At 37.7% G+C, this 22,406-nt stretch overlaps 1 protein-coding gene across 3 annotated transcripts in view; it reads left to right on the forward strand.

The window, feature by feature from the left end:
• LOC143369348 (putative G-protein coupled receptor No18) overlaps positions 1–22,406 on the forward strand; it is an 87,055-nt gene that overhangs the window by 43,094 nt on the left and 21,555 nt on the right. For 2 of the 3 annotated variants that reach the window (XM_076813170.1, XM_076813169.1), the window contains exon 2: positions 899–1,010. The exons of the other annotated variant lie outside the window; for it this stretch is intronic. The gene's annotated coding sequence lies outside the window, so the exon portion shown is untranslated. The remainder of the gene's footprint in view (positions 1–898; positions 1,011–22,406) is intronic. 3 annotated transcript variants of the gene reach the window in all.

Raw genomic sequence — 22,406 nt, forward strand, 5'->3', positions numbered from 1 at the left:
GAGCATAGCTAAAGGTGGAAGAATCCTTGCAATCTTGAAATTAATGTCGGTCTGGAATCCAGTGTTCTCATGGACTTTCGATACTTCCATCGCTACTGACAGATAGAACGAAACTCCAAGCCATTCGAGTCCTAATTAGTATTTTCGAGTTCTCTTGGTCACATACGTATACCGTAGAATTGTTACAAAAAGATACTTGGAGATTGTGACTTGTAAACGCAAAGAAAAAGTCACGTGCGCGTCGTAAAGTAAGTCCTCGTTGTCTCTGATACTGACAGACGTGCGGTAGTAAAAGACGAGGAAATTCTTCTTATCGGCGACGTAAATAAAACTGACGCAACAATTTTTTCTTTTACGGGGCCGTTGTCAAAATAGCAAGCTCAAAATATTAATCAAACGTATCAGTTTCAAATATTGATTTAAGGGACTTTGCACAGTATAAGTATAAATGAATAGAAAATAGTGGAAACAAATTTGAGCATAGTGAATTTTAAAAATCACGGATAGTAATAAATATTACAATATTAAATATCATAATAGTAGAGATAATATATTTAGCTAAGAAGCTGAAGAATTGTGTACTCCGTGTGTAAGGAGTTTGGTATAACTAGAAGTCAGATACTTTAATGTTATTTACCCTTATAGAATTTAATAACCCATGAAGTATTATAATTATTCGCGAGTACATTCAATTAAATGGTAATTTTTGGCAATTGTAGCTGTTCGTTTATTGCATTCTAGAAAACAAATGTAAAAATGTTGATCACAAGCTCACGTTTACAGTGTAATAATTACAAGTTACTACACCCATTTAACTACATTCTACGTGAAATATTTTTATTAATACTAAAATTTAGACACGACTTCATAATTGACATGCTCGTATCTGTGTGTGCAGGCAAACCATCTTGAAGAAGCTTTCAACCTGTAGTTCACTTTTTCATTCGGACTCGGGGTAATGCTTGCAAAACAGAGGCCACTTTACGACAGGAGGGCGATAATCGAAAATGGTAAGTCCTGGTTTATGCTGCTCACTGAAACGGGGATATGAAAACTAAAATAACAACATTGAATAAGGAAGAAAGTTTTGGGTTAAATCCTTTCTAAGTGGATCTCATTTTAAGACGCACTGAAAGCCTGCAAACGGGACGAAAATGTTTCACAAACATTTCAGCATAGTATCAAACGTATAAGGACTGTAGAATCTACAAACAAATATGTATTCAAATATTGTTTTTAAAATTGAGCAAAATATTTTTAAATGTAAACATCATATTTTCGATGAACGAAGTAGCGCGTATATAAAAAGAAGGGTGCGAGAGGGATTATGTCACATAGAAATATTGGAGCTAATTTTCCTTTGCATCTGCTCTATTCGTGGCAGAATATCATTGATTATTTTAAAGAGATATAAAGAATAATGATACCGGAATTACGTATGCATTTTATATATGAATTATTCTGTCATGTGTAATGTTAACTTTCCTCTGTTTACAATGTACATTGTTTTTCACAGCAGCAAGTAGATAATGTAGATTTCACAAAGATAAAGTTCGTTTACAGCCCCATAAACACGACGACGTGCAATTTAAAGTTGCGGTCAAACAACGTGCTCGAGCTGGAATTATATTTGAAAAATTTGCAAAATTTCCAGCGCGCTTCCCCGAAAGCTTAAAAATTACCGTTCTCAATTGTAACTCGTGTATTGCTATTACATCGCCGAAATCACGTCGCAAATAAAATCAAGTGCAACCTTCTACCTCAATTTAGCATATAAATTGCCGGCCCAGAGGCATTGCATACAAATTTCACAGGGAGTTACACGCCTGCCTTAAAAAAAAAAAAATGGAGCGAAATACTGATATTTAAGAGGTCTACAGAGGCATAAAATCCGATTTCCATTCCAATTCGATCTTTTCAACAATTTCACTCGACCCATGCAGCGGTTGCAGACCAGAGGGGCGTTCTTTTTAAACGTCGATTCTTTTCCATTCACCCGACATCGATCAAAACTTCATTCCCTGTGCATTGCGCAAAAACATTGCATCGTGTAAGTGATATTAAGCGGTACCTATATCGTAAGAATTATTTCCACGGAATATTGACACTCCAGTTGCATTCCGAGGGACACCCAGCTCGTGTTTGTATGTTCTAATTAATATATCCACAGTGGTTACAATTTCGAGGCCAGGAAACACGTGTAGCGAAGTTGTTAGCAATTCTACCGCTATTGCTGGATGTTTCCCAGGGTGAGCACGTAATAAAGAGGGAGCCGTGGATACATAATTCACTCATGTCTGTGCCACAATAACAAAATATTGCAGTCAGGAGGACATGTAGCTGCACGGTGAATCTGGTGCGAGTGCAGCAAGTTTCAGTTGCGACGCTGGCCAGGTCGATTTATAATGAAAAGCAGCATTACCGTTTAAATTATGATATAGGTATTCCACGGAAAAGAAAATTCTGAATTTTGTCCAATGGGTGATTTCACCCCCTAAAACCGCACTACGGTACCTAAAAAAATATCTACTTCCACACACCGTTGCAAATAATTTTCTGAATTGCCGGGTTGCCTAACTTTCCTTCTAAGCACTCCCCTGATTATCGAAATTTGTTTACGAATTCTGAGTTAACAGGTGTTCTTCACTCTTCGACGGAACATCGTTTGAAATCATAAGATTTAATTGCCTTAACACTAATATGGGCTCTGTATTATTTCTGTATACATGAAACAATTAAATATGTTTCACTACGCCATCCAACTATTTACGTGACCGGATAGTGGGAATTAAAACGCAGGCGCGCAAGGTGCAAGTGAATATTCAGAAGGAAAAGTACACCATAACCGTCGAGATCCCGCACAAAGGTGGGGGTGGTGTCGTTGGTTAATTTACCGTAAACTGGCCTCAGACTAAAACTCATTTACATCAGAATGTAGCGTTCCGACTTGGAAACTGTTCAAATCTTCGAATATACCCGAGGCTCGCCTTAAAGAGCCTCATTCTTCAGTCCCCAGAATTACCTCGCGTGTAATTACCTTACACAGCTGTATAGATTTCAACAGGCACCATATTCATTTCAATGAAATTTCTGTTCCCCATTTTTCATTCAACAATCAAACTATCAAAACACCTCGATCTCCAATGCGATAAAGCTCGTGCTTTGACCAATTAGAATTATATTCAGAATGCACATTTCGCAAGCAGCTTGAATCTGTCCAACTTGTGTCAAGCGCAGGGTGAGATGGGACGCTTGCAGTAGAAAAGAACTATGAACCATCAGCATCGAATACACAGTTGCGGCAATTATGCTCGCGTAACATTCGAAAGCGAATGTACATACATCCTCGAACTCTTGATTCCGTTATGTAGGTACATAATTCCCTTGAATGCAACCACAGACAAGGTATAAAGTACGCGGAACATCCCATGCATTTTTCTGTCCCGAGTGTATAGGGTCCTGGTCCTTGTCGATAAATGTAATTTGGAATACCTCCTCAAGGAATTGAAACTTGGTATATTTCAGTGAGGTGCTGGAGCAGAGAGGAACGTAACAAAATTTCAAACTCCGATCAATTTCAACACCAAGCTGAAATAAAAAATTATTTAAATAACGGGTCAAATAAAAGTTACTTTAACTTCAGATTATTCGACGAAGAAAGTTAATTTGTTTAAATGTAATTTTTGTATTCATTATTATAAAGTTAACCCGGGTCAACTTTATTCGGCACATGCTGAGTAATTTATTTAACTCTTATTCGTAATTAGAAATTTGATATAAACAAACATTCTGCCCGTCTCTGGTGTGGAGGTGCTGGCGAGCATAAAAGGGCTTCGTGAAACGTTAGCAAACGTTCAAATATGCCTAGAGACGCGTGGGGTGGGAGTTAAACGAGATTGCCTGAGTAACGTGTTGAAATTTCTATTCGACATTTCGTGATGCTACATTTAACATCGCAAATTTCGTGGCGTGGTTGCTGCAAGTTGGGTAAGTGGGTGGATGGGGGAACGATAGAAAATAGAAATGAAGCTGGGATTGATTTTCCTCTGCCATTTAACATCAGGAGCACGGATATCAATATATATCAATAAACAAAATCCCTACATAACACACCTTTAAAGTTGTTAAAAAGTTACCACTTTTGAAAAGCAATAAAAAATCTAATATTTGGCGAGGGCACATTCTGATTTTAGGATGGCCTAAAAGAATACCTGAAGTGGTAACTCCTTTGTCGGCCCCAAAAAATGTGTTGTCCCGTTCAATGTCATAATTTTTTTTTGTTGATTACATAAATTTGACTGGGTTTTATACAGCTTTCAATTATCCATCAGAATATGTATATTAAACACATACACCAGCTCCAAGTTGAAGTTAAAAAATAACAAAAATGAAGCAAATTGAAAAAGTGGTAACTATTTTGTCCGCTACTGTATAAAATTTCGTATCATAACCAAATGCAGAAAATTTCGTATTATAAACAACTGAATATGTGTTTCAAATTGTTTTGAAAGAACACACTTTCAGTAAGAGTTGTTAGAAATGTTTTTCTACCACAGAAAATAGTTCAGAGCCTCCAATGAATGCATTCGTGAAGAAATGCATTACAGTAAGCTTCTTTACGTGAGGAAATATTCGAAGTCTGACTTTAATCGCAGCAGGAATGTTTTCATTTCACCTCATGATGATCGGGGCATCCAAGCTCCCTCGAATAATAGATGCATGTATGCAAAATACAGAGCTGCTATAGTATAGTTACACCCATGACCCGATTTTCGACAATTTTCTATCGATTTATTTGACCTCCGAGAAACGGGATTGAAACACCAATCTGTATATAAATTTAATGGTTGCTAACGTGCGGCATGATGCAATAAAATGCAGAGAATTAAGATTTATAAATTTTTGCATCTACATCAAGATTATTAAAGTGACACAGCGTTCCTAACGCCACAGATTAATTACTAAAATTCTAAGTGGATTACGTTATCCACCGTTCGCCATCCAAGGTGTAAAATCGATTTGCAAAAACACAGATATATTCTCATGATAAAAAATTATTCCTCCATAATTCGTATTTACTCTCACTTAGCATGTTGCTCTGTGATCAGCAGCTTTTTTTCGTTTCCGTGGCCGAAGAATCCCGAAAATGGATTTAATTACACGGAACTGCTGACTCAGCTGGCGACCGTGCCCGTTGTTTTCTCATTCCTAACTGCGGCCGCAGGTGTTAGCGTGTTCTACGTGGTCTAACCCAAATAACGCATTAACGGAAATTATGCCTTGAACGGCACGTTGTAATCAACACGAACGAGCAGTGTTTACTTTAACACCCACCGGTTGATAATGCAGCGGTTTAATCACCCGCTGCAGATTACCATAAAAGTGCAACGGAAGCGATACGACAGAATTAGAAGTTCGCGTTTGTTGCGGTAATTACGGACAGCTGCCACGGGAAAGATAGTTCAATGCTTTTAAGGTGAAATTTTAAAAGTGCAAGAGCGTCAATTAATTTCACGTTAGGCGTCCGCTCGAGGGGTGGTGGTGAAAGAAGCAAATCGTTTAAAACTCGTGAAAGAAATTACATCGGAGACGTTGATGGTGTTGAGTATTATTAGCACGTATTAAAGAGTTCGAAAGAAGTTTTTTTTAGTTATACAATGGCGGGTAAGAGTTCCTAAATTAGTTGCACGCCTTGTTTCGTTGTGCAGGGGAAAAGTCGAAATGAGTTTTGAGCAATATGAGTTGGAAGTATGGTGAGCAGAGATAAAAGTATGGTCGAGAAATATTATATTTATTTATGGTGGTATTTGTCAATTTAATATATTATTGCGATGTGTATAGGGTTCTAGGTAATATTTAATTCATAAAATAACGTAAAGCTTGTGGTAAGGAAATCAGATGTCAAAGAAAATCACAAGTAAAAAAACAAATATTTATAAATATAAGCACTTTAGGCATTCATTACCTTTTTACACAAATATTTCAGGTTTCAACTTTGGATGACTAACTTTATATTTTGCATATATGTTGCATAAACATAAATAGCGATAGATGTACACGGTACCCAAGGAAATACTGATGAAAATGTATTGTAGTCGTACCGATTGCACTTTTAATTTGCACTGTAAATAATAGTTACAATTGCACAGTATTCTCATAACAGATTTTTACAAATGGAAGGATTAAGTTGGTTGAACGCCAACGAATTACTCTGGAAGATAAATGAAATGACAATCACTGGGTGGAATATTCTTCACAGACAAGTTCCCCGAGGATGAGTTACGCGCCCTTGCTCCTTTAATGTTCATGAGGCGGGGTACACCGCGTTAAAACGTAGATTAAATCTGCCGCGCGATACTGTTGACAGTAGACGCTTCATGAATCACAATAACCAGTTGCTCTGCACCATGGAAAACCAGTGTTTACATTTCCAATTTGTTTGCTTTCATCTCCTCGAGCTGCGCCATGAATTCCTTTATTCTCACGTAATCTTGCTCGGGATTGTTCTGGAACTAAGATGTGCCTTTTGCTTGCTGGTTCGTACGAGAACGCAAGAAGTAGCGTTTCAGTAATACCTCGTGGTATATCTGTACGAATCAGACTGTTGCCACATTATTTTCTAAATAATTTCTGAGAACCCATTAGCCCTGAAATAATCTTCAGTTCAAATCGTTATTTTATACACCACTGCTTCTTCATGCCATCAGTTTTCTTCCCGCCGTTCCTTAAGGGGGAACAACACCTTGAAGCCCGGAAAAAAGTGGAATTTTTTTCAATTTTATGTTAGATATCCATACTTCGTAGGAAAGTCATTGATATGGGGTTTAAATGTGCACGTAGTGGACAGTATTTTAGAATTTTTGTGTGACAAAATGTACAGTTTTAATCAAGTTATAGAGGTCGCCGTAGAGCGCGACGCCTCGAACACGGTCTGATGGTTTCCCAGTTTATTCACGTCGCGTCCATCTGAGAAAAAAAGGAGATTACAGTTAAGCGTACGGAAATTTAATTTCAATAATTTTTGGAGAAATGGCGGAGCTTAAAGGGGAAAGTTCTAAAATTTCGAGTCAGTTTAAGGAAAACATCAATATATTTTGGGGTGGAAAAAATAGTGAAAATAATTTATTTTTAATTTCCATACGCTTAACTGTAACTATATTAATATTTGCACAGTTTAAGCATGCAAAGGAAATAGGATAGAATACTTTCGTAGGCCATATCTATTTAAGTTTGTTATCGATACTAAGCCGAGAGAAAAAAATTCCTCAAAAATGTTTTGTTCTTTTAGTTAAAAGAATTTCAATTTTCGACAGGTGTAACTTAACTAGGAAAGATACTTGGTGGACTCTTGAATTTAAAAGATCTTCCTATGATCAGTTTTATACCCTTGTAAGACTAAGTAACGAGAAAGATATCGGAATATGTGCCAATATTCCGTTTCATGTGGTACAGTGAACTCTTTGGGGTATAGGATTCATGTAGAATTGGCAGTGCAAGTTATATTCCTACTTGTCCTTTTATACGTCCTGCTGGATCGGGAATGGATATCCGGTTAGAACGTGAAGTAGAATCTGAAAGATACCATTCTTCGCTAAAATAATTACCTGCATTGGACATTTTATAAAATCTCGTTTACTTGTTTTAACAGTTACAACATCCTTTAGAAATCAAGCACATTCATTCACAGGACTCAATTGAATTCTAGAAAATTAATTCACTGCAGTTTTAACTGGCCGAACGGTAATTAGAGTTAATCTTTCATATTAACAGTTATTGCAAATGAAGAAGGAGCAATGAATAATCAGACTTCGATTTCCCATTAGTACCATTTTATTTTCCAACTTAGAATCATTTGGAACGGCGTGATTAGGTACTATTAAGACTGATAATCGTTACTTTTTTTTAAAGTTGGTCTCACTTCTTTCTCCTTTTAAAAGACGAGCTAACTGCTGCGTTTTGGCATTTGTTTTTATTTCCAGGCACGACTAAATCCAATCGCACAATAAAATTGCTCGAATACACTTTAATAATTTAATTCGGTGCTGTTGCAACTTCAAACAGCCAATACGTGCGCTGCATCAATGTGCTGCAATATAGATGCTTTGTGCCATTAAGATTCAGTATGAACAGATACTAGAAGCCAAAGTATCGTCATACACGCATTAACCCATTCGAGTTTGACTAGATATCGGTATACAGTATAACAGCTGAAATTTGTGCACACAATTATTTATAAAACTATTGAAAATATAAACCAGTTGCTCGTGTAGAAGTTATTTAATTTGCAAAGGGAATACTAGGGAATACTTCTTCCCTAGAAGTACAATACTAGGTTTCTTACAATTTTTTACGATATTATTACATGCGAAATTGCTCTCCCTATCATGTGAATCATTCATATATCGTGCTGTGAATACGAAGATGCAGTTAATGAGATAAATTAATGGTACTTTACGCCGACCATTTATCAGAGATTTGCATGGGCGTACATAACATAGTTATAGCTATAATTCTGGGATAATTCAGTGATTTCCCACATCATAAGCTCAAGCAGTGTTTAACCTTTATAGGTACCTATCTGTCGCCAATACTCGTGGTAAACGATTGATTAAAAGTGCACTCCGTTCACCTCGTTAAACGCATTCTGGGATGAAGAATAAAGTGGGTGGAATAAAAATGTACCCTTCCATTGACTAACATTGAGTGTTCATTGAGTGTACCATTGAAATCTCTGCAAACAAAATATCTTCCACTTTGAATGAATAAACTCTAATACGGACAATATAATTTTGTAATTATTAATATAATGTGCATTATAAAGATATGATAAAAACTAATGTGCATTATAATACATATGATAAAAACTAATGTGCATTATAATACATAGGATAAATTTTCATATTATTGTGTACAACCATAGGTCAAAATTGTAGATACGTCGATACAGTTTTATTTAATTGTATGGCCATTGGGTGAAACAAACGCAAACTTAAGTGAGGCCACTGAAGATTTGAAAATGACTTCTGCTTTTGTGAAAGTACACGTATATGAACTTTCTATGGTATAATTTAAATGCATCTATAAATTGCGCGAAAGATTCCAATTCGTCAACTCGCAAATTGGAAGTTGGAAGCTCATTAATGCAGCTTTAACAGGCACTATTCGATTAGCAACGATTAAATATCCTTCAATTTCATCACAATTCGATTAAACAAATCAAAGTGTAACAGGAACTTCTAGAAACACGCGGCATCGCTGAAACACCTTTCGATCGTTTCACTTTCTCATCGTCAAACCGTCAAACGAACTGTCTAATTCCGTGTAACAGTCTCTGTCGCGTGTGAAATTTCAATTGGCGGTTTCAGCTTACGGTCGCGTGTCCAATTAGCATGCGAAGTAATATGAAATCAGTTTAATTCTAAATTCAATTCGGTGGCGAAACGTTACACTGCAATCGGGATAAAACATCGAATAGTAATGCCACGGCAGGGATTTGCATTTTAAACTAATTCCTATGGGTGTTCCCACGGTAATCGCGTTATAACCAATTTCACAGATCGAATTTTTCTCGGATCAACGTGACGCCTAACGGAAATCGATAGTGATTCGCGCAACCTCTACAAATAACGATTAGATTCTTCTTTCTGTTTCAAACAATTGGCAGAATGTATGTAGCTCCTGAAATTTCGAGGATGAGAACATTGTATTTCGAAAGGAACGTGACTTTACGAAGTAAATACATACACTTGAATCAATAAGCGCAAGTAATTGCATTTTAACCAATATTATAGATTTATAGACTGAACTTGTCTCATTTCTTAATCGCTAAGAAATTTAGATCGATAGTAATTTTATTATGACCACGAATAGTCTTAGTCAAGCGCTCGAAACTTTGATTTGATACCCTATAACAAATCTGCGACAGGAAACAGATTCAATGCGAATTTCCACGTAGGTTTGTTCTCCTCCCTGCGTATCGTATATCGAAAGGTGCTCGATAACGCTTCTGTTATCGGCTAACGTGTATATTATTGGATATTATACGCAATAATTTAGATCCAATAGCGTAGCCACATTATTTATCGGAGTGCCGATAGAACAGTGTCTGCCTTCCGGGCGCAACCAAGCACAACTTCCATTTAACAATCGCATCTTCGATACAGCAGAACTTTAACAAACAGTATTTTCAGTTTACTGAAATGGTTGTGGGTTATTTAGAATTCTTAATACATTGAACGACGTTCACAAAATTTTTGTGACTTGAAAACTTGTTGTATCTTCTTTCTATCATATCAGTCTATCAAGGCACATGCCCTCTAATACAGTAACCAAAATTTCAGAATTATAAAAATATTATATAAATATTACACAATTATATAAATTGTAATAAGAAAATATAAAGATTTCCTTGAATTTGGAAAATCAGTTCCTACAATTTTCTCCCCATTCACGTTCAACGATTCAAGATCCATGCTACAATATACATATAGAGTATATCGTGCTCATTATTAGATACATATTGTGCATTCAAATGAATTAATGACCTTTTGATACCGTGACAAGGAACCAGATAGGTGGAATGCTCTCTATAAAGGCAGATAGTACGTAACAGCTTTTGATTCTGCCCGGCATGGTGCCACGAGGCTATTATGGAATTCGAACATACTAGTCTCGTACGACTTGGTTGGTATCAGATATTTCATGTACTTCCTCGAGGATGTGGCAGTTACATAATAAATGCACCGTATGGGTGTGATATGTACCTACTGGAAAGTCGATTCCGAGGCAATAAGACAGGATTTTCCTAGGGGACGCGTGCTGGTGCTGATATAGAAAATGATTGTATCTTTTGTATTCACGCATGTGGTGCATCAAAGTTTAATAACTTCCTTATGTGTGTACTTAAGCAATCGAGCGAGTAGTCCGGTTAAACTCTTTAAATAAATAATATAAATTTGTTTCGTGGTTCTTGGATGGAAAATATTGGAAGAATAGTACTACAGTTGAAGAATTTATTACTGTAAATTCTATTGGCGTAATACGTTGAAGATATTGTATAATAATATAAGCTGAAGTAAGAGATGAAACAAGCAGCAATCCCACGATGCGTGTCATTGCAAATAATTTTTGTGATATATATTCTTCACTAGAAACAGGGTGAATCGAAGTAGATAGAACTATGTAGACCAGGACTTCCCAACTTATTGGACTCTATCTTGCGTAACACATTTTCTTAAGTAGTTAATTATAATCACTCTATATTATATTACCAAACTAATATTAATCACTCTAAACTCTACACAAATATGCATTCCTTCATGCGTGTCGTAACGAAAATCAACGAGTTTCCCTTATTAAAAATCTAAATGACGAGTCGATTCCATAAATTACTTACGAGGCAACATCCCGAACCCGGAAATTCGAAAAATTCTGAAACTTTGTGAATATGGAGGGAATTTCCTCCTCATTACAACGGAATTTTTGTTCGTTGCCCAAATTCACTCCAGCGGTGTAATTGACCGTTGAAAATCCAGTTATTTTCCGATTTTATGTTATAACTCGTGAACTGTAAAATAATTTTTTCACCAAATGATAGATCTAATTAAAAGAAGTAACCTTTGTCTTGAAACTTTTTCCCTATCTCTTACAGATTGCGAGTTACAAAGTAAAATCTGCAAATAGCCGAATTTTCAGGGGTTAATTCCACCCGCTTAGAGTGAATTCGGGCAGCAAACAAAAATTGCGCTGTAACCAGGAGGAAATCCCATATATATATTCACAAAGTTTCAGAATTTCTTGAATTTTCGGGTTCGGGATCTTCCCTTGTTAGAATAATTAAATTAATGGTGGACATTTCTCAGAAACGAAACTCCATACAAAACAGTGTATCCTATTTACGTGTATCTCTAAACAGTGTTTAAGTAGGTCTTACGTACATACTTAATCTTGCACGAGGATATACTATCCTCGTTGACCGATACAGATGTGCAATATTCATGGAGCCAATGCAGCACCTGCTGCTCGATCCTGGAATCCAGAATTTGCGACCTTGGATCCTAGTTGCGATCGCCAATTTCAAATTCATCCCTCGTTGCCCGTTTCTCGAGGATGTGTCGAAGTTTACGAACTTTTTATCCGCTCATTCGTTGTGGACGAAGCTCAGCTGTCGTTCCATCAACGGGAAGGGGAGATGTGACGTGGTGTTACGAGGCAGCCCCGCTTTTCTCCCATTTGCTTTCAGAGATGAAATGCAGGGCAGTGCACGCTGGAGAGTGACAGCTCTTCTTCCCAAATGAAGTCGTGTCGAGGAAAGAATGCTTTGAAATGTCAGGCTTAATTATGCCCAGCATTTCACTCGAGAGGATTGTTTATTCTGAGTGGTATATTACTTAATATTTATGCTTCTATCGTGTTTCGGGCTATTGGGAGTTATTTGCACAAGTGGGTGGAAATATTTTGTGCGCAGGTTCGGCAAAGCCTTCGAAAACCGAGTGTGATTTAGTTCTTTAGGGGCGGGGGTGGGGGAGAGGAATTTGTATGCGTATGTGAGGTTGTAAGCGTCAGTAGGGGACAAAAGTATTTGCGCACTCTTTAAAGCAGAATAACTTTTTTAAAATTGGTCGAAATGATTCGAGTTTGTTTGAGAAGCTGGAATGATGCTTCGTTTATTCATAGGCCTTTCCTCTTGAGTTGTGAATAATGTTTCAGCTTTCATGTTATTCTTATACTAGAATGTCGAATAACCGGCGAAAGCCTTTGCGGCCCGACCCGCTCGCGGTCGCCTACCGGTCAGATTCCACAGAATCTGAATTTGTTTATTTCTCTAAACTTGTTCTGAAACTATAAATTACAAGATCAGTATAAAATATTTCCCCATAGGTAATATATTCAACTGTTATTGGCAAGCGTGATTTAAATATTTAAAAGAGTATTATACGGCCCTTCGTATACTGAAATGAAACTACGACACTACTTGAAAATAACTCAACCTTCTCTCAACAATCACGGTAAACTACAATCATTGAAAAATGTAACCTGAATGTATTCTAAAAGATTGTTCTCTGTCAGGGCTCCCAATGTTACTCACGCTTGGCAACGATCTCGCAGTTTACATTACCTTTTCACGTATTTGAAAGGGACATGTACTTTTGTGCCTAGGATAAAAGCCTAGCTGCAACAAATGTGCTCACATGTATGTACGTACACATGTCGCGAGCCTCGCATGTGTCACAATATGGCCATTTGCCATTGTGCATCATTATCCGAGTAGCCAGCTGTACAGCAAAAGTCGCTATTGCATTTTATTCCTTTGGAGGAAATTTCCCGCGCATTGCGAATTTGCTAGAAGCACCTGCAGCATTGTAAAGAAAAAACATAATCTAAGGTAGGCGGATGGCTGTTCGTATACTGTAACATTTTCTACTGATCGTTATAAAAAAAACACGAACGGTTTCGTTTCAAGCCAATAAAATTGCGCAGGGCTGTATCGGATGTTTGCGTTCTCGGTTTATCGTACACGGCGGTCCTGTGTACAGAAGATATCGCAATTTCAGTTGCAAAAATGGCGTGAACTAATTGCGAAATATTTTAATATCTGGGCCCGGCAGCGGCTCGTGAAATATCACTGGATTTCTGCAATTGCTCAGCGTGGCAGCGTGGCCAGTTGTCCCGTAACAGGCCACGCCGCGCACAAACGTGTAATTTACCAATCCCAGAATTGACTTCATTCATTCCCCCCCTCCCCTGTCCCCCGTGATTTATATTAGTTTTTGCACTGTTCATTACACCGTAACTTTTGCCCCCTGCGTTTCCACGCATCACGCGTCCAGCTTCCTCGGCTGTCGTTTCTTCCTGAGCAGCAATTTAATTAGAGCACGAGTAGGGGGTTGGAAAAGGGGGGAGAAAGGCAGCAGGTTCGAGGGAAGTAATCGGATCGCCGGAATAAAAGACAGGTTATCGTTATCGACAACTTAGGATTGCCGTTTGTCGATAGAATTCCTACCCTTGGAACACCAATAATCGCTAACTGCTGGATTTTATTAACCCCGCCTGTATTCCCCCGTGCCACGGGCAAGTTTGACGATGAGGTCGTTCGAATGCTAATAACGAACCGGGTGATATCCGGTCGGGGGGCGTTAGTGTCGAGTGAGGGCAGGATCGTTTAACGAGGAATGGGGAATTCATTCGGAATTAATCGCCAGCGCATTAAGCCGTCGCGGACGGTCGCTTTGTGGAAAAATTGCCAGCTGTAGGTGGAAATTGCAGCCCATAAACGCCGCGTGGAAAGGTAAATTCTAGTCAGCCCTCCGGGTGTAATCGTGAAGAGTGTTGTCGCGCGTCCATCTGCGACTTCCTAGCTAGCGACTTGCAGATGAGTTCACGGTGAACGTATTTATCTGTCTTCCTCTTCATCGCGCCCCCGCGTTACGCGTTCACGTTATCACAGGCTGAATCTTAATTCGGTACACGAGAATTCGATTATTCCACTTCGTCGTTCGTTGAAATTTTCACGTAGATAGGGTAAAGTAGCTGAATATGAGACCCATTTCTTAAAATCATCATAACTCTTGACTAAGAACACTTTTATTAAAATTCGATACACGTTTTAAAAGTAGATAATGTATCCTTTAGCAGCCTACCTAAAAGTACTATAACAAAGGCAAATTGTAAAATATTTGCAATCCGGTTTCTTCATAATAAAATAAACACGAAAGTCATTTAAATGCAACTAAGTGAAAGTTTAATAAATACGTGTGGATAATGCTCATTTGTGAAAGCTGTGTAGTTTTTTTGTGCACTGCCCCTAAAGAAAGCAAAATATTGGCCTTCTACACGAGAATACCCCCTTAAGTGTGGACGAAGGGAAAATTCACTGTTTTTAATTAAAGATCCATTATGAATTTATTCGTAGAACCACCAAAACATTGCTCACGTATGTAATCCTAAGGTATTTAACCAAAGGAGAAAATCGGATTAAATTTACATAGACAAGGGGCCCGGTAATGTTTCAAGTTCAGATTTAAGCTAAGCTTTCGAGTTCGTCGAAGTCTGAAGTACGTATATCCTCTGACGTGGAATGTTTATTAAGTAGTCGTTCCGTTAGAAAATTGGTAAAACGATGCGGTAATAGTAATTGTGGTTTTGCAAACAAATGCTCTCGAATGTGTAAACACGACTAATAAATCTCATAAAGAATAATATAATTCTTCCGTTCCCTTGCAATTATAGTGATTTGAATAACTAAGGATGGTAGTAAATTTGAAAATCAAATTAACCCCGAAAATATATCAGTTAATAAAGTACGAAATGAATTGTTCGTAGAGATGAAGATGTTACACTGCATACTCCGGTGGCATAGTGTATTCTTATTCGAAGGGAACTGTATACGTGATTCTCAAATAATCGATAAAATGGAGAATTCTTTGACAACAAAGCTGGAAGCTCGTTATTACCAAAGCACTATTAGCGAACCTCTCTCCAACGAAGAGAGACATTCCCACGATATCTTGTCCATTGTATTCAATGGAAAATACCGACCTCCTACGTTTAAAGTAAACTCTTCACGTTGATGTCAGCTGTGCAAACCTTCTTTTTTTTAAACAAGTTCCTAACAATAGTACATTGTTAGGAACTTGTCCTCCGATGATGATGTTTATAGAAAGGATCCCTTAAAGAGAAGTCCTTGCAACGTTTTGAGTTTTACAAAGCACTGTCGTTTCTAAGATGAAAAATTATGGTGGATGACTAGCACAGTGGTGTTACTGTTAAAAGGTACAGATTTATGAATAATTCATGATTGCAGAATAGGTTCTCCATCTTTGTAAACACTAAATCCTCTAAAAGTCGTAAATTCTTTTACTATTAATTGCAACATTAATTTGTGAAGCAGATAGGAAGATGGTTTCACATTTATTTATCCCTCCCCCAGAGATATAATAATTTCTAATAAAAAAAGGAGTTATTACTCGAGTAAATTGCAGTGTAGGCCAGGGTCCTATTTGGGAACTGTTTTAGTCAGCAAATTGTGTCACTTATTATCCTCCCTAGTTTGTGAAAAGAACAATTTACAAACATAACGAGATGCAGATTTCATGTAAATGCCTGCCCTATGATTTGTGTAAACAATATTATGCTATGATTCAAAATAGACTCTGAATAGACAGTGCGATCACTTGCCGAGCGATCCATCATTCCCAAACATATTTTCAATGCATTCTTAAAGGTTACCAAAACTGCTTCAGTGCCTGACTTCAAAATAACAATTTAAAGAGAAAGATGAATTGAATGCAAGATGAAACACACAATTTGTAAAAGCAAATTTACATCGAATATTAGCGGTGAGGTTCAGCGATCTAAAAGTACGCTGCTGTTACACGAAACCCTAAACTTTAAATAAAGAATTTTAAAATAATTCAGGACTTGTCCACACGAAACAATTTTATGCCTCGCGCCTGGCATTTTAAACATATTCACATATTTCCTATTCTCTTCTTTTTCAAATCAGCTCTGCATCTGTGAAGTGGACATACCCCGAATACCATTCGCGAGCCACATAATCGTCTCGTGTGAAAAGACCCTTACTCTAATAATGACGGCACTCTTGTTACCGCGCTGTCGAATTTAAGACTTAGGAACTCTTAGCTGACTTATCAGCGCGAATAATTTTCTTAACGTCTGTATACGGCTGATTTATTCCTACGGCGTTCAGCCACGAAAGCGAAGCATTCTGAACTTCCGTCGATGTTACGGGCCTCGATTAAACCAAGGATGCAATAATCTCCTCCGGAAACAATTTCGCAGTAGCCATACTCGGCGGGGGGGGTTAGCCATTTTCCAGACTCTCGAACGTATGTATGTGGGTCCGTTCGAGAATTCGATTTTCAGTAAATTTGCTCCAGCTAAAGTAAATTCTAACGTTATCACGTTCGTGGCTTCGTTTGCATATTGTCTTCGTAAAGAATGCCCCGAAAGCCTGCACGAAGGTTCGCATGAAATTCGTGTATCCCTCAACTTTTTATTTACCCCTGGCGTGTGTTCGGGTAATAAGGGGAGATATCGAATAATTCTTTGGGAAGTGTGTGAAACAAAAACTCTTTAACCGTGTAATTTATTTTTCCAATATATGATTCACTTGATACTTATAAATACATACTTATTAATATTTATAAATACTGAGGAATTTTCCATAAGAAGTCACCTCGAGAGAATCTATAAAAAATAGAAATATTTTCTAAAAATATGATCTAATTATAAGTAAATGGTCTGACCATTCCACGAACTTTTAGAATGGTGAGAAAAAAAAATCTACAGCATGGAGGATTTTCTTCGACGTAAACAAATTTTATTTCTTCCTGGGGAAAGAATCGTTGGACTGTAAAATGTAGATTTTGCAGTCTCGTGTGGGAACTACTGCACATTCTATAATAGTTCAAGGGTTTTGGGTAGTACATTTTCTTCTCAAAGAAATGTGTTCTGCATGCTTATTACAGAGGGTGGCTAAATTATTATACACAAATCATTTTCGTCAATTTTGGGGGTTATTTTAAAATGGATTTAATACTTAAGTTTAAAAGTTATGCCTACGTGTTACGAAACGTATGTAGGTATAGTAGTGATCTTTTGATACCAGTGATTTTGGATGTTCTCCAACAGTGTGCAAGAAATCTTTCCGTCTGAGGGATCTGTTTGTCAGACCTGACCTCGATCCTTCGCAGGCAATACTTCATGCATCAAAATAGTTATGTAACTCCCCCAGGTTTGTGGACATGGCGGTTTTAGAAGGATGTAGGTATCACTGGTCTTGTTTAACGTTGTAGCAGTCTCTTCGTAGCATATTGAATAATGTTCTGAACTAAAGTAAATCAAAGCGTCCTCCAATTAGACGTAGCTCGACTTTAGCAGAATCGACACAGTTACATATACACAGAGTACACATAAAGACGAAGTTTTCAAGTAAAAAGTTCAACTATCTTGCTTCTGTTAATCTTTGTCAAAAGACAAGCCATGTTAGTTTCAATCTGCTATCACCTTTACGAGTCGATTCTCAGTATTATTATAAGTAGGCAAATTTACCAGCAATTATATCCATTAAGGGCCCCGTATCTCGAGATTTGTGTCAGGTATCAAACAGCACATACACGCTGAAACGGAATCACGAGACATCAGTTCAGTTCAAAACGCGGTACTGAAATGTTCCCTCCACCACCGGTGTGTATATCAATTGCTGTAGCATTAACAGAATCCTTAAAGAGAAAAAGTTTCAGTACCTCGATACAGGCGATGATACCAGCTGATACTGATACATCGATACTGAGACAGTCAAATACACGTTGAGATTTGTATCGCGATACTGATACTTGCAACATGTAGCGATACAGCAGTATGGGCCCCTTTACTGTGAATATAGTGATGCTGGATATCAGGAGGTCTCATTATTCCATCTTGTATTCAGTCCTAGTGATTTCGAATCACTTCGAGTATTATTCAGGCCTCAAGAATGTCAAGTCCTCAGAATGTTGATGAATGTTTTATTCCTTTAAGATTGAAGTAGATTGAAGTATGGATGAACAGTATTAAAGTAAGATCGAAATTAGAATCGCGAGACCCCACGTCTATTTATTAAAAGTCCTTTCGAACTACCAAAATTGAAGGGTAAAGGGAAAAATCTGGAAATGTCCATTTCTCGTGATTTTGCGATTTATAGCATATTTTGTTGGTGGCAACTGCGACTACAAACCTGTCAAATCACAAAAGGTTATGAGGTTCAAATACCCACGTAACATGACGTTAAAGATAATACGTACTGGTTAAAAACAGGAAATGTCGACTCTGCACTGTAACAAAATACGTAAAACAAGAAATTATTTGAGAAGAAAATTATGTAAAAAACTTAATTGATAATTAAATTCATTGAACCTTGTTTATTTACTGATGGACTAAGGATTACAATTTAATTTTCTCAATAAAGTTATTGTTGTGACAGTCCCTGCTTATTCCCCTTACCCTTCAATTCTAACATTAAAAAAACATTCAAAATGTTTCAAAACGAGCCAATAGAGAGCATCAAGTAACCATCAGTAATGGATACGTAATAATTCTCCACCACCATTGACCTATCAATAAAAATGTAACAAACATGAGTACACGCGTCGAAATGAAAAAAAAAACAACAAATATTGACAGCCACTGCTATGTTAGCCATTAATTGAAACGGAAGAGGGTCGTAACAATCCAATGTCTCTTATTTTTCATGTAACCTGATTGTCTGTATTGTCAGAGCACGTCACAATTGGCCCAGTCCGAAGCGAGAAACTGTTCCCCTTAAAAATGGCTTTTGTTTCATCGCCGTTGCTCGACGCGGCTAGAATATCCTCGTTTAGAGGGTGGTATAATTTTGAATATTTTACTATCGCTGTTCCGCTCGCGCTGACGGATTTCTCGCTCGTCACGGATCCACCGCAAGCTTGGTATCTATAGAGTGGTCAGTGGCGGACTCTGAATCAACGTTTCATTTTTCCTTTCCCTTTTTTTTTACTTTAGCGCCAGTCGCAACGTGCGTGTTTCCATGAAAGAAAGTAGGTCACGCCGTTTCCCGAAATTCCTGTCGTCATTAAACACCCTGCCTGTACCTACATTTTCGGAAGAATTTAAAAAAATCGCCTTCCTTTGGTTGTATTTTCTATTCGAACCGTTACACTGGTATGTGGTAAAAGAAAGTTCACCAAATTCTATTATTTCAAGTAAACGCGAGGCACTTGTTCGTTAGGTGTGACAATTTCTGTAGACTAGACGCACCTGCACGTAATCGTGTTCGATTCTCGTGGCTGGATTTGTGAAATGTATCAATCGAACAACAATTTTTCTTGCGCAGCGTGAATGGAAAATTAGAATTTTGATTTAGTAGCTCTTATTTTCTAGCCATTTTTGAACCTGAAGTAATAGTGTTAATATTATTTACATAAATATTCGCGTTAACCTTTTAGCGCCGGCACCTAGAGCTCGTTGGAGGAAAAATATCCTGTTTTCCTTTTATCGTTAAAAATGATCTGAATTTTTATATTTTTATATAAAAACTTTTTTTCACAGGTTAAACAGGGTTCACAGGATGAGTAAAACTACTCTAAACATGTACCTACTGCATAATCTGGTGCAGTGCAAACAGCGAGAGCAAACTGTTAAACAGCAAAGGAAATGTATCATATATGTATGATACGTTTAGCGCTAAAGGGTTAATCGTGTTAATACAAGAAATATAGGCATCGTTTGAAATTCGTTGAGGATACTCTTCCTGCAAAACGTTTTTATAGCGATTCTTGTGTCGCAAAAATATGTTCAAATATTTAGGGGGAAAGAGTGAAGGTCTTAGCCAGTGTTGGCAATTTAGCTATCTGTTTTATGCTTCATTTAGGAAAAATGGTGTCAGGGGATTACACGACGGTATGTGATTTATGCATCGCTTGCAAGGCAACCGCCGTGTTGTCAAAGCATTTACAGACGTTTAGTCGTTCTGCTAACAAACACGCGAAGCTGAAATACACACGTTAAACACGCTAAAGCAGAATACAGAAATCCAAAGGTACAGTAGTGGTGTAAAAAATATTCAACACTGACATTTCTATATGCGACTATAAATAACTTGAATTCTGGACTTTATTAATATATCGATGTGTAGGACCTGCAATTACACCTTCTCTAATCATGGTATTTTTGTTATCATTGACATTTTAAATTTTCTTTCCTCTAACATTGCATACATTATGAACATATAAATTTTCATATGAATGAATTTGATTTGAGCTGCTTTACGATTTTTAATAAAATATCGTTTACTTGTTTCGTAGTCATTTATTTTGTACTATTGAAAAGTTCATTTTTAGAGTTAAAGTTGAGTGTGAGACGGAAACTGAAGGTTTTAACTGTTAAGAATATAAAGGCTAATAGCGAGTTCACTGCTGTATAAGCAGGAAAGAAAACACCATCGAAATATTGGCAGCAAAAATATCCTAAAGGTGGACTCTGACACCTCGAGTCCTTTAATAAAAATATAAGATTCTCGCGATAGGATATTCCGGGAACAGCTTCACGCGATCGATGTGTCGTCAAATGAAGTTCGTTTGAAACATTGTATCCCGCGGCGATTTGAAAATCACGGTAATTTTAATTAGAAGGTTTTTGTTCGCCTGTTAAGTTCCCCCCGCGACGTACCTTCGAATCGTTCGTTTCGCTGGCAAAAGTTTTCATTTCAGCGAGACGAAATTGCTTTCCCATCAAGACCATAGAAAATGGTAAAAAATAAAATTATATTCTTTTAAAATAATGTTGCCATTACAGGCTAACGGGCTATTTTTTTATATTTTATTTGATTAATTTTTCATGTACAATTACAGAGCAAAATTTTGCATGAAAAAAAAATCGTTTAACTTCAAAGTGCCATCAATTGTTTACTTTTGTGAAATTCAAGAATTTGGCTCGTCAGCCCATTATGGCAACTTTTACTAAAATTTATTATAATAAAGAACGTTACAACGACCATTAAAAGTATCAACTCCCAAATAGAAATAAATTTATCGCACGATATAATCATAATAAAAATCACCAACCGGGCGGAGTCAAAAACCACGATGGAGCCGAATCATTGAGATTTCGGCAAAGTCGGAGGAACCAGATCAATAGGGGAGAGTGATCCCAAACTTGTGTTCGTTAGAGGCAACTCTAGTTCAAGAACGACGGAAAATGCGTGAACATCCGCCAGTTGCCAGCCACGGAAACAACTCACGTGAAAAGGTTCTAGTTGGCCGAATGTTTCTCAATTCTTAATTGACTGCGGAACGCTTCGCCAGGGCGTGAAGGATTTACTCGAAGTTTGAGGGGGCGCGAACTTACTTCTGCTTCAGCACGTAATGCTTGAGGCGAATCCGATGTCTAAGACTGTTGACTCGTTAACAATCTCTTGTTTCGAATACCTGGGGTCTACGTGAGAGCGTCGGGCGTACCGGAATGAGATATTGCATACGCGTTTGCGCGTTTACCGCATACCGAACGAGGGGCCCAGACAATCGTTGCCAACAGCGAACTAGGCAACGACGCGTGCCCCCGCTGAGAACACACGTGAAAATAAATTCCCCGAATCCCTCGGTATTCGCCGGCCCTTCACCTCGAAATGAACACAGCGAAGCGTCGCGGGAGAACGGGGTGGAAACGAGCTTTGTTTTCTACGCGAGGCCAGTTCTCGGCAGATCAAAAGTTTCGTATTGCAGCTTTTACGTACGAGAGAAAGTTTCGACACGGGGATGGCTGTAAAATATTGTCTTATAGCAGGGAAACAACCGTTGCTGGACCATATCCAGCATATTTTTATCGCCGGAGTTAATATCGCTAGGGCAAACGCAGGGGAGAGAACATTTTAA

Source organism: Andrena cerasifolii, chromosome 5 (genome assembly GCF_050908995.1).
Source record: "Andrena cerasifolii isolate SP2316 chromosome 5, iyAndCera1_principal, whole genome shotgun sequence".
Classification (NCBI taxonomy): Eukaryota; Metazoa; Arthropoda; class Insecta; order Hymenoptera; family Andrenidae; genus Andrena; species Andrena cerasifolii.